Source organism: Haemaphysalis longicornis, unplaced genomic scaffold (assembly GCF_048455015.1).
Source record: "Haemaphysalis longicornis isolate Haplotype H1 unplaced genomic scaffold, Haemaphysalis longicornis Haplotype H1 scaffold_395, whole genome shotgun sequence".
NCBI classification, from domain to species: Eukaryota; Metazoa; Arthropoda; class Arachnida; order Ixodida; family Ixodidae; genus Haemaphysalis; species Haemaphysalis longicornis.
This window is the reverse complement of record NW_027526360.1, coordinates 31,719-47,620: the sequence shown is the minus strand read 5'-3', so window position 1 is coordinate 47,620 and position 15,902 is coordinate 31,719. Positions and strand designations below refer to the sequence as shown.

General features: G+C 50.8%; 2 non-coding genes across 2 annotated transcripts; both read right to left on the bottom strand.

Annotated features, from left to right (window-relative positions):
- Positions 1–6,992: 6,992 nt before the first annotated feature.
- Trnam-cau (transfer RNA methionine (anticodon CAU)) lies at positions 6,993–7,065 on the bottom strand. Its single transcript has one exon. It is a non-coding gene; the product is annotated as a tRNA-Met (tRNA).
- A 217-nt stretch (positions 7,066–7,282) lies between these two features.
- On the bottom strand, positions 7,283–7,355 carry Trnam-cau (transfer RNA methionine (anticodon CAU)). The gene has a single exon. It is a non-coding gene; the product is annotated as a tRNA-Met (tRNA).
- Between the last annotated feature and the right edge of the window lie 8,547 nt (positions 7,356–15,902).

The window sequence follows — 15,902 nt, the reverse complement described above, 5'->3', positions numbered from 1 at the left end:
GGGGGCGGAACTAAAATAGTCTAAGAAAATATTAATTGTCGGGTAGAAAACAATATCTTCGGGTGGTGCAGCCATTATTTTACTGATATTTTTCCCTCTGTAGGATTTAGGGAAGAAAAATTACGCCCATCTTCCCGCGAGGGGAACCCTGATGTGATGCGACGCATCGGGGGGTTCAATTGGCGTTTCCATTGGTTGATTCTCTATGGTCGTAACATTGCCTTGAGCGTTTGGGGTGACGCTGGTATTGGATTGCGTCAATCCACTCGCTAACTCGCTGAAGGGACCGTCGCTTCCATCACGTCTTCATCGGAAGAATCAAGCCAAGCACGAAGTCATCAATCGAAGTCACGCGGAGTCGAACGAGAGCGAGCGCTGACTGAACCGCCGCAGCGCGCTACCCGCTTTATATTCACAGCGCCTGAAGGAGAGGAGACAGCGGAGTAGAGTCGCGCATGCGCGCACTTGCGCGACGGAAGCGGAGCGAAGCGAGCGAGGCGCGCGCACGCAGCTGTTGTTTATGATAATGAGACGGAGTGAGAGCGTTGCGCACAGCTGTCGGAGAGAAGAGCGGAGGAGAGTCGCGCATGCGCAGGTGGCGTGCGGACGCCGCCGACACCGACGCAGGAGGGACATGCCTCAGAGCAAGAGATGCGTCGCATCTAAAAATTGCGTGCACATTTTTTTTTCAGGCGTTCACTTCTACCGTTATTTTCTAAAAAATATCACGTGCTTGTAAATTTCAGAAGATTACAGAAAACCAAACGATAACCAGCTGAGGGGTCTGCCACACTGTCCGGGCACTTCTACAGTACAGTCCTCAATTTTAAAAGTGCGTACCGAAGCGGAGTACGAACAGCAAGGACAAAACAAGGCCGAAATGCGGAGGGTACAGAGGGGGATGCCTCACTCAGAAAATTTCGGGGCCCGTGATCCATGTAGATAAGCGCGCAAAGCCGGCATCAGCCTGCGGCAGCACAAAAGATTTTGCTCCGAGGAAAAGGCGGTTTTATCAGCGACAGACCAAGACAGACAGGCATGGTGAAAAAGAAGGTGTAGGAGCACCGCCTGGGGAACGCTAAACAAACTTTAACCCTCTCATGCATGAATTAAATCCAGAGAATACAAAAATTATTTTGCACCAAAAAGTATTCGCAGGGGCCACAAAGACTATGAAAAAAATTTATTTCAAGTGATCAAGAGCCTCTGTATGAAAGTATCAACGTGTCCCCATTTGAGGACATCATGCTTTAAGTTGATATTTTTCTTTGGTTTCAGCACACATGAGATATATAATACTCTAATCATTCTATTGAGCATTCATGCTAAAACACTGGTAGAAACAATTGCAATTCAAAATGGAATGCTGAAGATCAGTCTTGCACATTCAGCTTAGGTGCTGTGGAAGGACTGGAAGCACTCGGGACACAGAGGCACGTTGCACCGACCGCAGAGGTACCTTGTCTTGCTGCGGCAGGCAAGGCTTCGACAGCGGCTGGCGTACTTTTGTTCGCTCTTCTTTGGGAAATGGCGCCCGCCATCGAGCCTCTTTTCCAGGGGCACATGGTTGAACACTCTCTTCTTTATGGGGGCTGTCGGCGAATCGTTGGATGGCCGTCCTCGTCGCTTCGAGCTCTGTGCTGCTTCACCACGAAATATGAGCGCCTTGGCAACGCGACTTCGGAACTCAAGTTGGTCCATTGGATGATCCACACCTTTGTCCCACCTCCACACAATCCAGGCGTTCACAACTGCGGCGTTTAGTAGATGGAAGAAAATCCTCAAGTAGCCCCTCTTATTCCGGACGTCGTTTCTATACCTTGCAATCAAGGAATCCACGAGGTCAACACCTCCCATGTGTTTGTTGTAAAGTTCCACGGAGTACGGCCGGGTGACATCCATTACTTTTCTCTCTTTTCTGTTGTACCTTTTGGTAGTGCCTTCAGGCTGCCGTCCGGCGTAGCTGGAAACAACGTGAACAAGCGAGTTGTCCAGCCACCTTGTCACTGTGATGTTGTCGGCTGAGGTGCAAATTGATGTGCTTCCCCTTCCATCCGCTTTGAGCTCCTTCAAGGGCTTGAGCTTTTTATCCGCTCCTTGCAGACGGTTTGCACGGCATGTACCGACAAACAATATTCCATCCTCTCTCAGTTTCCTGACCAGGGCCATAGATGTGAATAAGTTATCAGCATAAACTTTATAATTTTTCCTTTCAAGTCCCTTGGACAACCTGATGACAACTTCTCCGGCCATACCAATTTCGCTTGAAACATTGGATCGCCCCCCTGTTGCGCCTTGGTATACCTCAAAACGGTAAATGTAGCCAGACACTCCTGCTCTCACCCATACCTTGAAACCCCAGCGCTTCGGCTTACTTGGAAGATATTGCTTTATGGAGGAGCGCCCCTTGAATGGTATCACCATCTCGTCGACGGATTGGTATTCCTCGGGATCAACTGCCGAGCAAAATGCTTCGTTGAGTGCATCAATGACTGGCCTCATTCCAGCTACGCGGTCATTCTGGAAGCTCAGAGGGTCGCTGTTGTCTTTGAAATGCAGAAATCTTCGAATCTCCTCAAAACGGTTGACAGGCATTGAATCGGCGACAAGGTCCATTCGAAGTCCGGATTCCGTTGACCAGTAATTTCTGATTCTAGGATATCTGATGTAAGTCATTACCAGGCATATGCCAAGGAAGACTTTTAGCTCTGGCAGTGTCAACCTGAGGTTCTCTTTCCCTTTTTGCACGGCATACAAGTTTGTCTGAAAAACGATGTGCTCCAGTAACGATTCAGGAAAAAGAGCCAGGAAGTAGTCAATGGGGAGCGTACCGTGCACATTGACTTTATGCTTACCAAGGAAATCGGGAGCCTTTCCTGCCCAGTCGTTGTCTTTGTCGGCGATCCACGGTGTGCTGTTCTTGCTCACCATAGATGTTCTGGAGGGGGCTTTAGCTGCACCAGAGCTTGTCGAAGCGCCGTTATCACGCACAGGCTCGCTGTCTTCACTTTCGTCTCCCGAGCTGCTCGAAGTGCCAATATCGGTGAGGAGCGGCTCCCAATCATCCGCTTCGGAATCGTCACCAGAATAAGAGGAGAGCTCTAAAAGAGCATCAATTTCTTCCCTGGAAAGTCCCCGCTTGGAACACATCTTCGAAATGTGTGGTTTTGGCCAAGGTTTATGGAAGCGGGAGACTTTTTCACATTCAATAAACCGCGCAAAAGCAAACTCAACGATGCACGTAAAGCGCGGGAAAAAACAAGCACTTTCAGCACTGGCTTGGCATTTTACGAGTATTATTTTTTTTTGTGGCGCTGCAGGTAAGGCTATACGTTTCTTGCATATTGTCCCCACTTGAGGATATCTGTTCTTTTCTTTCTCTACGGCCCACCGCAAAGAAGAAAACTTTAACAAAAGAAGCTCATAATATTCAGGAATTGTTCTTTGCGACCATATTTTTTGTAGTTGAAAAACACCATAACCTGTCGAGCAAATGTTTTTTGAACGACCTCAAGCAAGACTACTGCCCCTCAGAACCTGGCGATTTAAGAAACACAGACAGCTAGCGCCATCTGTGAAACAAGTTAGGAACTCTGACGCGTCCTCAATAGACCCTATGCAAAATGCGCCCCGCCATCTCACGTCGACTCCGGTAACTAGGTCCGCCATTTTGGTACGGTCGTTTGAAACCGAAACCAATTAGCAAAACATAGAAGGCGGACATTGACCGCTCTTGGTGATGGACTACAATGCCGTAGCATTGCTTCGTGCCACAGAGCACGCAATCCGGAAATACCGGTTCAAATGGAGAAAAGGTACGTGAAGTTCCACGCTTTTGAACGAACTTTGTGACGCGAACTGTGCCGGCGCGAGCAACCTTAGTGACACGCTGGGCGCGGTGCGCTTGGAGCGAATATTTGTCGTTGGTTCGCTAAGCGCGGGGTTCCGTAGTCGCTGTCCGTATGAAAAATACAGCTGTGTTGGAGTTCTGTTGTCCAGCCTTTGTATTCTAAATGAAGCCTGAGCGTGCGCCGCCTATTCACGCGACTGACAGCGGCGCTCGACCGGGAAAACAGTACCACACGTTGCCAAAATTAGGCTGTTTCTTAACTCGTCCCTGTGGCTCTGCGCCCGCTTCATTTCATTGTTAAATGGTACCGCTTAGCCCCTACACGAGCTTTTATCTTACCTAGGGCTGTAAACAAACTTTTCTTGCCGCACTACGCCGTCACGGCGCGGTTGAAAATTTCCTCTGTGGCGGGCGCGCACGGTATGGGAGTGTGTTGGTTTCTTTACGGTGCATTTAGCCGCATGTCGTTGCAGAAGTGGCGAACACTGTTTTATGATGATCTAACGGTGGAAAATTCGAGCTTTTGCACTTGGTTCCCGATTTGCCGGGCTGAAAGATTTGTTGTTACGTCAAGTTAACTTGGTGCCCATTGTCATTCCAGCAACGATGTATTTACTGTCGAATATTTTGCGACTAAAATACACTCACTCCTCTAGTTTGTCACATGCTGCATGCATGCCTCCGACGTAATGATAGTGGCCATTGATGTAGGTAGCTGAGACAATTTTCAAGTTTTATTCGAAAAGAAAAAAGAAAACGGCCACAGTTGCATCAGGCCGCCGCGCATCAGCTTGAGTGCTTTTGCGTTTTTGTGGATATAACTGTGGATATAAATGGAACAAAAAGAAGCATTCGCGCACCCCTGCATGTCGCGGTCTAGTAAACACGACGTTGTCCAGCCTCTGCCTGCTTGCGAGATGACCACGGCGAAATGTGGCATGAATGCTTGCTGGTAGCTCATAGGTGACCCTTCAGGTGCCATGCCAGTCCTTGTTTCTGTCACTGGGGGGGGGGGGGGGGGGATGGAAGGAGCGGGAGGCCAGCACAACTGGGGCAAAAACCTCATTCCCAAGGCTACCAATTTTTCTCCCAAGCGCCTGCACGGCACTTTGTTGCTGCTCGCATTGCTCCTGTACTCGACGTGCATCGAACAGACGCATTGGCAAGGGGAGGGAGGTGCCATTTTATCGCGGGCTTCTCTAGTCAATGTTTTGGACACTCGCTGGCTTGATGCCCTTCTGTCTCGAGCGTCCCCACTGTTGTGGCAGCTCAGTGCACGCAAGCTCCGGTGGTGCCTCTTAAAACCTTCGGCTTGAAGAGGGCGAGTAGGTGCACAGCAGCCAGGATGTGACTCTATGCTCCACTGCAACCCGCCGGGCACTCGCACGATGCCTCCCCAATCGCCCCACTGTCCGTCTCAAAGGTGAGGCACACAACATAGGGCCGGCCACTTTCCTTCTGGGAGCGAAAGCAGCTGCAGAGCACATGGATGAGGCCCAACCTTCAAGAACAGAGAGAGTATCAGTAAATAACACTCAGGGAAGAACAGGACTAGTCCGCTACAGTTTATGGTAAAGGGACAGCGCAGAAAGAAGTGGCCGCAAGGAACAGACTCAAAATGACCAGATTTTGTGTCTTGCTTAACACTGTTGCAAGGGCAATAATCTACACCTCAAACAGCAATGATGTCAAAATTGTTTGTCAAGTTCGAGCGTGCAAGTATCTCTGCATGCTTTGTTAATGCATTTTTCAAGAGAAGGAAGTTTAACATTTAAAAGCCTCAGCGTAGGTAATGATGTATACCAGTACCCGCATAATCGTGTTCGTCATAACTTAAGCAAGCAATAATATGATTATCTGGAACTCACTTCCAGAATCTTTCGAGATAAACAGGTAAACATTCGGGCTATACCGATGACCCATCGAATTAAAAAAAATCTTCTAGTTCAGTGAGTTCGAGCTAACGAGGTTTTACTGTAATATCTATTCGTGCACACCAAAAACATGCGCTTTAGAAACAAACACAACCACCCCACCGCCAAAAAAGGAGAAAAAAGACACACAAACAGATTTTTGCGCAGAGCATGCGCAATAAATAATGAACACACACAAAAAAAGAAAATTCAAGGCGTATGCGCGCTTTTGTAGTTGACTTCGCCGCAAAGCACGATTGCTTTGCGGCAAACGCGCGGGCGGACGACCGTCACGGAAAACGGCCGCAACCTTTCCGTAAACATCTTCGCCAAAAATCATCCCGTAAATTCCATGTACAGCATTTGAAAATACCTAATCCACCCACTAGCGGTACGGTCTGGCGATTGTCGCTCTCCTCTTTCAGGGTTACTGCAACAGGGTCGCCGCTATGGGGCCGCTATGGGGCCGCTACATATATGGGGCCGCTACGCATTTGCGTGGTAAACAACGATGAACAAAGTGCTCTGCAAATGCTCATACCGGTTAACTCGCGTCAAGTAAAAACAAAGAAGGATTTACTTACTGCGAGTCGCACGTGTTTGACCGCACCGATGAAGGCGAGCAATGCGCCTCGGTGGCTAGGCGGCATGCTCTGCTCCGCTGCCGCTCGGATGGGTCTTTGGCGCGGCACCCCGAGTGGTATGAGTCTTCAGACACAGTCGGCAGCGCAGGCAAGTCCTTCGTCCACAATCCGCGGTCGAGAGCCGGAAAACACTGTCCAGTTTGAGCCATACCGCGTTACCGTCACCTACTCTTCCACAGTAAACAATACGAGACTTCCCCATCGGCGCCCGCACCAATATGGCCGACGGTCTCGTTTACATCAGTGTTGCTAGATCACCAAGCAATTTCGCATAGGGTCCATTGAGGACACTATGCGGCTAATAGCTCGATGGAGGTAACTGGATGATGTCTGTAGTAAGATAAATATGTGTCCTCATATGAGGCCCGTATGCATGAAAGGGTTTAAGCTATTTTGCATAGCTTCCGATAAGCGGCGCTGGCCGGCGGACATGAAAGCACGCAGGAAGGCTACGGAGCGGGAAGGGTAGGAGAGAGCAACAGGAGAGCGGCTGTTTGGCCATTTTTCGCTCATGCGTTAGGCAATGATTATACAGGCGGCGTTGACACAAGTGAGCAGCATAGCACACAAAAAGAAAGCTCCGCCTGCCCCGGGTGACGATCGAACTCACGACCTTCAGATTATGAGACTTACGCGCTGCCTACTGCGCTACCGAGGCGGATGTGAGAAGCAGTGTTCCACTCGTCCTTGTCCTGTTACCTCTCGAGCGACTGTCTTGGTGCAGTGTTCGCAGGAAATAGCGCGATGTCATTGATAGAGGCCATTGACGGCCTTGCACAACTGAACCTATTCATTTCAGCTATAGTTGCCAACGTGCGAAGTCGTTTTCCGAGCACACAAGTGAGCAGCATAGCACAAAAAAAGAAAGCTCCGCCTGCCCCGGGTGAGGATCGAACTCACGACCTTCAGATTATGAGACTGACACGCTGCCTACTGCGCTACCGAGGCGGGTGTTCCGAGCAGCGTTCCACTAAGCTATGTCCCTTTACCTCTGGGGCGACGGTCTGTGCAGCAGTCGTGGGCAATGTTCATTACTGCGCCTACTGAATAACCGCCATATTTTTGGTAGCCAGTACTGAAAAAAATTACTATGCGTTGGTCATTGCCTTATTATATTCACGTTTCTTCAGTGTCGGCAGTTTGCTGCATTGCTTTTTTTTTTATGGGCGCAGTTGTTGATGCTTGAGTTCCACCCATGTCTGGTGTTCGAAATCGGCGGAGCAAAGTAGACAGGAGGAAAATGCTTCACCAGAAAGTGAGCGTGGAAGTGGCGAGGGGGTAAGGAGCCGACGAGCAGGAGTGGCATGTCCCCGAAAAATCATGTACCACTCCGTTGAATGACGACGATGGTTGTACGCGAAGCTTCCTTGTCATGGATTCTTTGGTTCTCCAATTCCATACTGCAAGTATGTGCTCCTCTGGAGGTACGCACCACGTTTCTAGAACACCCGCAGCAAGTCTCGGGTGTGCCCTCTGTAGGCCTAACGTTTGGATTTGTGGTGCACAGTGCGAATCGGTACCAGCTGTTTGGCGCTCGCTTCGACCATGTCGGAATGGAGCGGTCGAATAGAAAAATCCAGCGTTAACATCCCCCTCGCGAGGGGCACGATCAAATGCAGAGCATTTACGCTCTTCTCTTCCAGCGTAGACATTGTCGATGAAGTCGATGGTGAAACGTGAAACGTGCCGTGAACCCCCTGCCGCGGCTATGACGCAACGTGGAGCGGCTATGACGCAACGTGGCGCGGCTGTGACGCAACACAATCCAACACAATCCACTTTAATCCAATCCAAACCAATCCAAGCCCAGCCAAGCCAAGCCAAGCCAAGCCAATCCAATCGAATATAATCCAATGCCAGACCGACGGGGAGCGATGCGGACTACGACTACGGACGTCAACGCGGGTGACATCGTGAGTTACTGAAATGCTCTGCATTTAAAAGAGGTTTCATAACGCCAGGGACCCAGGTTTCATTCTGGCCCCGGGAAGCGTTTTTTCTCTCACTTCATCCACGATCATACACCATCCTTGCCAGGGAAAGTTCGCTTTCCTTCAGGGCGTATTGCCGTACAACGGCATCGATGAGGAGATTAAAGCTTCGCTTTAAAAATGCTTCCCGTGGTCGCGTTATGACACCGTCTGCCCGACTGGGCTATCATCGCAATCGAGGCGTTCAGCATTTCTTTTTGGGTTCCTAGGGCGGGCGTTGGGTTTGGTTTTTGGCTGAGGAAGAAGAAAATAACTTTACTTTGACAAGGATCCCCTAGTCCGGAGCTCCCGGGATGGCTGACCGTGCCTTCTCTGCGCGATCAATGAGTGTCCTTTATATTTCCGCGCTAGAGCCCGCCAACCTCCTTTCCCATGAAGTTGAAGTGAACAGATGTTCGGGTTACGCGGCACGCGTCGGAGATTGGCTGCTGCGTCAAGTGATGCCGTTAGCTCTGACGTGCAGGCGTTCTTCTAGTTGAGAGAGACGGCGTGCGCTCCGCGGATGCAGTGTCCGATCGACCGATAAAGTGGGCAGACCTAGGAAAAGCCAAGTTAAAGCTAGTGACGACCACCAGCTCCGCTGTTGTCTCAGTCTTTGCATCTCAATCAGGGTTGCGAGGTTGGACTATAAATAGCCAAATTGGGCAGTGTTGCGACCGGGAAAGGCCGACCCGAGCCGAGCTCCGTCGCCTCCGACATACGTGTGGTAGCGTGGTGTTAAGCGAGCGGCCAGCCGCTGTTGCAGCCGTGAAGAATTCCAGAAGCCGTAGGCTAACGTAACTGTTTACTTCATAGCGAGAGATGAGCCGAAGCCAAAGAACAATGCCCCATCGGGCGAGGTTACAGTACAGGACTCGAGCAGAGTGACAGCATTGATTCACTGCTCAAACAGGAAAGAAAATACAGCGCTTAGGCGAGGTCTATTTATACCCAAAGCGCTAACGATCAAAACAGCGTTCCCTCTAGATTGTGCACACGCCACGAACGTCACAGACACACACAACACTCTTTCCAGAGTTCGTGAGCCGTCGGTAGTAGCGGCGCACGCTGAGTCCGAGAGAGGGGAGAGAGGAGGACTCTGCTGCGAACGCGGGGCTTTCGTGTCCTTGAAGCGCGTTGAGACGTGCCTCGCCGGTAACCGTCGAAGTTTGAAACGCGCCGAAAGCGAAGCGTCTGGCCCGGGCTTGTCGAGACGTGAAAACATGAGTCACCGACACGGTGGCGCTTGTTTGAAAGGCGCACGCAGTGGGGGCTTCGCCGCACAGCCGAGGAGTATTGAAACGAAGCCCAGCGGCGGGCTCAATCGTAACAGCAGCTTAGTTTTCTGACTGGCGGGAAAAACTGTTGGTTGTCTATTTGGCTGTCCTTGGGCTATTCTGCACCCTTGCTTGAGACATCACGAAGATTCGGACATTATTTCGCTTCCACCTAAGTAGACTGATGACGACGATGATGATGACGTACCCAACCCGCCACTTTTAATAGCTCGCAAAAAAAGTAAACTAACGAGTCAATCCGCTGGCCAGAACGCCATAGAACGGCCAACGGCCAATGACAGAAGCGAACATTAGAGAGTTTTAGCATAGCGGCTCCCGTACGCTACGCTAAGGTTAGCGGGTAGCGGGACCGGACTGCGCATGCGCGCGCGGGGAGTGCGAGGAGGTTGCCCCCTCAGCGGAGGGAAAGAGCGGGCATGGCGAAGGCAGGCCGCGCGGGACTAATCCACCCCACCGTGACGAATTTGCTCTCCCCAGTCGCGCCCGCTACCCGCCGCCGTAGCGTTAGCGGACGGAGCACGCTATGCTAAAACTCTCTATTAATAAGGTGTAGGCTTGGGCGAGTTGGTGTTCCATGATACACCTCAGTCACTGTGCAAAAAGACGAAGGCCGCAGAAAGATACATGACACAATATGCGCACCTTGTAACTAGCTTTATTAGGAAAATGTTACGCTTATATAAAAACAGCGCGACACAAAAAATTACACACACAGAGTTAACCTTACCCTTTGCCTTACGATACGTATAGGGCACAGCGCGCTTTTATGCCGCGCTCCTCATAAGTATTATTATATAAGTGTAATATTTTCCTCTAACAAACGTTCAGTCATGTCCCTCTTACAAAAACCTGCTTGCAGAAAAGAATCTTGGTAGACACGTTGGAGAACATTTTGCACGTAAAATTTGGACTAGCGGTAAATGGCAGATCTTGCAAGGACTTCACATCATTTAAGATCTCTTTTTGGCGCGCTTCAATACAGCCGAAATGTGCACCAGTGGAGCTGTTTGAACTCTAAATGAGTGGCGTGTGCTTATATTGCTTGCTATAATTTCGCAAATAAATACTACATCTCGCAGCAGACATCTGAAAGAAAAAGAAAAGAAAACGTTTCAAATATATTATGTGAAGAATCCTTGTTTGGCTTTTTATAAATCTAAATTAGGCTACTTTTGGACTATACGATGCAAAATGTTCGGTGGGTCACTCTGTGAGCCCCTGGCATCCCTGGTCTCAAGTGCGGAGGTGATTGAATTTTTTTTTTTCTGCACCAGGGCAGTGTCCATCAATCCCTTGAAACCTGCGCATGCAGCACCGCACTCACAGTAGCTACACGGTGGTGCACCCTTTACAGGGGCGTCGCGCAACGTTGCGTCGCTTTGCCGGAAGCCTCAATACAAAGTGTGTACAAGTGCAGTGCGCGTAGTGCAGTGTTGTGCAGTGAACAATGAATCGGTGCCGGCTACCCACATCCGTTGGTTTCCGGCGCACATGAACGCTAGCACCGACGGCAGCGGCCACCCTAACCGCAACGAGACAGCGGACGCCGCCGCGCGCGCACTTACGTGTCCGTGAAGACCCCGCTACTCTAGAAATAATTACCCAGTACGCGCTTGAAAACGGTCTGTACAAGCTGGTATAGCGGTCTGACAGACTTTCCCGGACTGGCCATTCCCATCCACGACCAATGTCAACAGTGCAAACTGTGCATTTTGGTGCCACTGACAGAGTGAAATGTGCATCTTATGAATAGGACCTTAAAACTAGAAGTGTGGACACTGTGTGAATTGTGATGAATTGTGATGAATTGTGACCTCTCCCCTTCTGCTCCCCCTCCGCCATCCTCACTTCCCCACAGGGCCTCATGGCCTCTCGTCCTTAATAAAGTATTTCACTCACTCACTCTTACCAACCGCGCGGCGCCCCCTCGCATCTCTCAGGCGGAAAGGCAGCAGGACTCAGACCAGGAATCCCCCGTGACTTACGCCGAAATACTACAGTGGTAGCCTCGGAAGACAGCTTCGGCCGCCCCCACACCCCAAGCTCACCAGGGCTGAAGCAGTGCTGTATAGACAATTACAGACAAACTCTGTGATAACTCCAGTGCTGGCGCAATATGTGTGTCCAGAAGTGTACGAAAGTGTGCTGTGCAGTGTGTGCGCGAAAACGAACGCGACCTTGGTCCACCTACTGTGGGACTGTGAACGAAATCCAGTGGAGGCAACCGCCTCAACGCGTTGGCCGGACGATATCACAAGTTCTATGGACTCGTCCGACCACTATGTTCAACTCCGGGCAGTCCAGCGGCTCGAGGCTGCTCTTGCAGGGCAGAAGCGTAGGGAGGCGCCGACGGGAGGTCTGAGGGATCACACCCGACGACCCTCCGCGCGTCGACCTCGTAGACGCCCGCAAGGCGTTGTCTCGGGGACGACTTAGGAAACGTCAAGGAGGGGGCAGGCCCTGAGTGGCTCCCGCCCACCTCCCCCCGCAGGACAATTCAATAAAGTCTTTCTCTCTCTCTGTGTCTACAAAAATTGCTTTAAAATTAGTAGTGGCTTAGCTCTGCTATGCCAGGATATACGTAGCGTGAGCTAAGGTTCAGCAATCCAGTCCAATCCACTCCAATCCAGTTCAGTCCAGTCCAGTCCTGTCCTGTCCAGTCACTTCTCCTCGCGCATGCTCAGCACGGCTATTCACGAGCCACGCGAAACGGCTATCAAGCGGCTTCGGTGCAGCGTCATACTTGGCTACTGCGCAATTGAGGCGCCCACCTGGGCACGCGCTGGCGCCAGTGCGTCTGCCGCGGCTATGACGCAACACAATCCACTTTAATCTAATCCAAGCCAAGCCAATCTAATCCAATCCAATGTCCCTCGCGCTTGCGCAGAACGGCCCTTCAGGGTCCACGCGAACTGCTCAACCTCGGCCAGTGTAGCTTACGCTACAAAATGAACGCATTTGAAGCCCTGTTTGAAGAGCCCATTTCCACTTTGTGCAGAACAGAAAGGGTAGGACTACTGAGGAAATGCTCCTATGACGTATGGAGCCTAAATAAGCTTTGTTATCTTTGACTGATTGAGTGATTGATTGATTGGGGGGTTAACGCGCCGACGCTACACAGGCGATGAGGCGCATCGTAGAGGAGGGCTTCGGTTTAATTTTGACCACCTGGGGATCTTTAGTGTGCGCCGAAATCTCGACCACACGGGCGTTTTCGCTTTTCGCCTCCATCAGAACTTCGTTATCCTTACTCATACCCTCCTGTTTCTTTCCCAGGCATACTTTCCGACGGACGCTTCTTTTCGGACCTTCAATCTAGCACGCCGCCAGCTCCCTCTACAGAGCCCGCTCAAGTGCACCTGAATACTGCTTACTGACTGCAAGCCTCCGGGCCTGCCTAGCAGTGCTGCGCCACAATTTGTACCCAGTGCTAATGAAGATGCATTTTACGACGACGCTGCAGTGTTTCAGGCAGACTGGCCACCATAGCAATCGTGGACCATGACATACAGTTTTGTCACGCCTGCCACCACTACGTCGCTAAGAGGTCCCCGTCAACGCTCGCTAAGGTCAAAGCGATTTCCGACGCATTGACAACTATATGACTGCTTGGGCCACAGCAATCAGAACCTGTCGCGACTTCCACATACTTAGCCAAGTACCTATAACACAAGCGATCCACGCGAAGGCCGCAACTCTTGGCTTGAGAGTGAAGATTACTGGTCCCCGATGACGTCCACTTCTGGGCTGCTACAGGCGGTCGCGGCGACGTGTGTACCTCCCACGACGCATCGCCTGTCTTTACTCCCCGAAGACTCGAACTTGGTCACCAATAAAGGCCTTCGGTGGTCCACACGTGCACTTATTCCACCGTGTGGATCAAACCTCCCTGGTTGGCTCACCCGACGCGAGGAGGTAGCGCTATGGAGGTGTGGGCAACGTTTATAGAACCAAGGGCAGTTGTAAAACTTCGAAGTGTTTCCCGGCGCCGCCGCACCAAGCCGCATTGATGGCGCTGCAGTCGCACCCGGCTCCCGCGCGGAGCACCGGGTGGCTGAGGTCAGCACGTTCTGAGGGATGCAGCTGCCGTTGTGCGGCTAGCGTCTCCGCGCGTGCGTGCGCGTGCGTGCGTGCGCACTCCGGTTGTAGATGGTTAGGCGAGCACTATGCCGGCGTGTTGTGTTCCCGGTTGCACGGGTGGTTACAGGGGAAACCAAAAACAAACTCAAAGGCAAGGCGCTCTTCTCGCACTTCAAGTTACTTCGGCCTTCGTGTAGATATATGGTACCGTGCCAATGCGTGTCTCGACCGAAACCTCTCAGCCAAATCGCGCGTGTGGCGTGAATTTTTACCCTGAGGACATAGCAAAGAGCTACACCCACTTCATTAACAGTGAAAAAGTAGAAACTGAGTGAGGAAAGTGGAGCCTCGTCGAAGGAGCCGTCCCGAAAATATTTCCAAACCTGCTTCCTTACCTATCCAAACCGCCGGCAAATAGAAAGAAATTTCCACGCCGAAACATGCAGATTGTTGCACAGACCTCGTCTGCACAGAAAGCCAAAACAAGCGCTAACGGTGCAGCCGAAGAAAGTGCTGCAAATTTAGACGTGGTGGCAGCGAGCAGTAAACCTTCGTTGAGAGACATGGAAGGAGTTCGTTTTCCATTGGCGAGCTGGCGAAAGAATGTTGGCAGAGATTACAATTGAAGTTACGTTTTTTTTTGCTGTTGTTCAGAAATTATAGGGATAGCTTCTTTTCGTTTAAAAGTGTTTTAATCGAGGAAGAAGTAACAATTTTGGTCAGCTGCTGTCTCCGCTGCAGTGCCTAGAAGCTCTGTCAATAGCGTAAATACAGTTACTATAATCTCATTTACCGGCACGAAGGAATAACACGAAGTAGACGAGATTATAATAGCGGTATCTGCACTATTTACAGAGTTACTAGGCACTGCAGCGGAGACACAGAGATACGGTTTGTGCCGGGCGCACTGCGATCGTCGTCTTCGTCTTGATTCCCTTCTCGGCCCCATCACTACGCGAAGCTGATACTTGACAGCCTATTCTTTTCGCCAAGAGGGATATCCCGTGAAAATATCTCCTTACCTTGAAACTAAAAAAAAAAATATCCACTTTTTGGTTCTTTTATTCAACCGATAAAGCTTAAATTTTTTAACAAAATGATGACAATGTTTGCCAGCCCTCAACAATGTCTCTGCATAATGCACCAGCCACATTTCCTGCCTAGAGGGTTAGAATATGCAGCCGCCTCAACAAGAAACGTAAATTATATATGTAATGTGAAATGGCAGACGATGCTCTAAACGAACGCGGAAGCCGCGCGGCCTTTGAAATGCAAGCGGCTGCTGCGCAATGGTTGTCGCCGATTGAGCGCCGTAGCTCCGGTGACATGTGGCTAGGCTTACCACTTACAAGCGTAAATAAAAGGTTATAAACACGGTGATCGGCATATTTCGCGATTACGCTCGCAACTGCAGTACAGATGCGGCCCGCGCTGCTTTCGCTCGTGCTTCCCCAGCGGCTGAAGGGAGCCGGTTGCGACGGCGACGCCACCTAGCGCTGTGGGTCGCTCGGGCGCCGTATTGCTGATATGGCGGAGGCGGAGAGTTTTAAAACTGACCTTGGTTCTATAAACGTTGGGTGTGGGTGAGGGCTGGTGGCGTCACCCACATCTGGTCCCCGGATCGACGGGCACCTTTGGCCCTACTTGCCCATACAGCTTCGCATCGATATCGACTGCAGACATCCGCCATCATCTGTGGACCTGCCGTGGTCTGAAGCGCTCCTGCCATCGGCCGTTAAACAGTGTGTGACTGTATCCAGGCCGACCTCTCTACTGCGAACGCTCGCTCTTTGGGACACATCACCGCAGCCTCCCACACTTCGTTGCTAAAACGACTTGTTCCAGTCATTTAACCGTACTCGCCTCCACCGTACTTAGCTGCAGAGCAAACTTTCGAGAAAAAAAAACATGTACGGCTGCTATCACAGTACCACGTTATGTACAGGTGCCCCAAAAAGTAAACGTAGCACGGCTTCGCGAAATTGGAATAATTTCCACTTTATGAGGCTGCCAACATAAATAGAATATGTGTGGCCCGGTTTTACTCAAGAATGACTTTCTTGAAGTCACTTAGAGGTTGCTGGCTAGGCACATGGCGGAGAAATGACCTCAAAATCTCCAAATTTACCGTGCTCAGTTCACTTTTG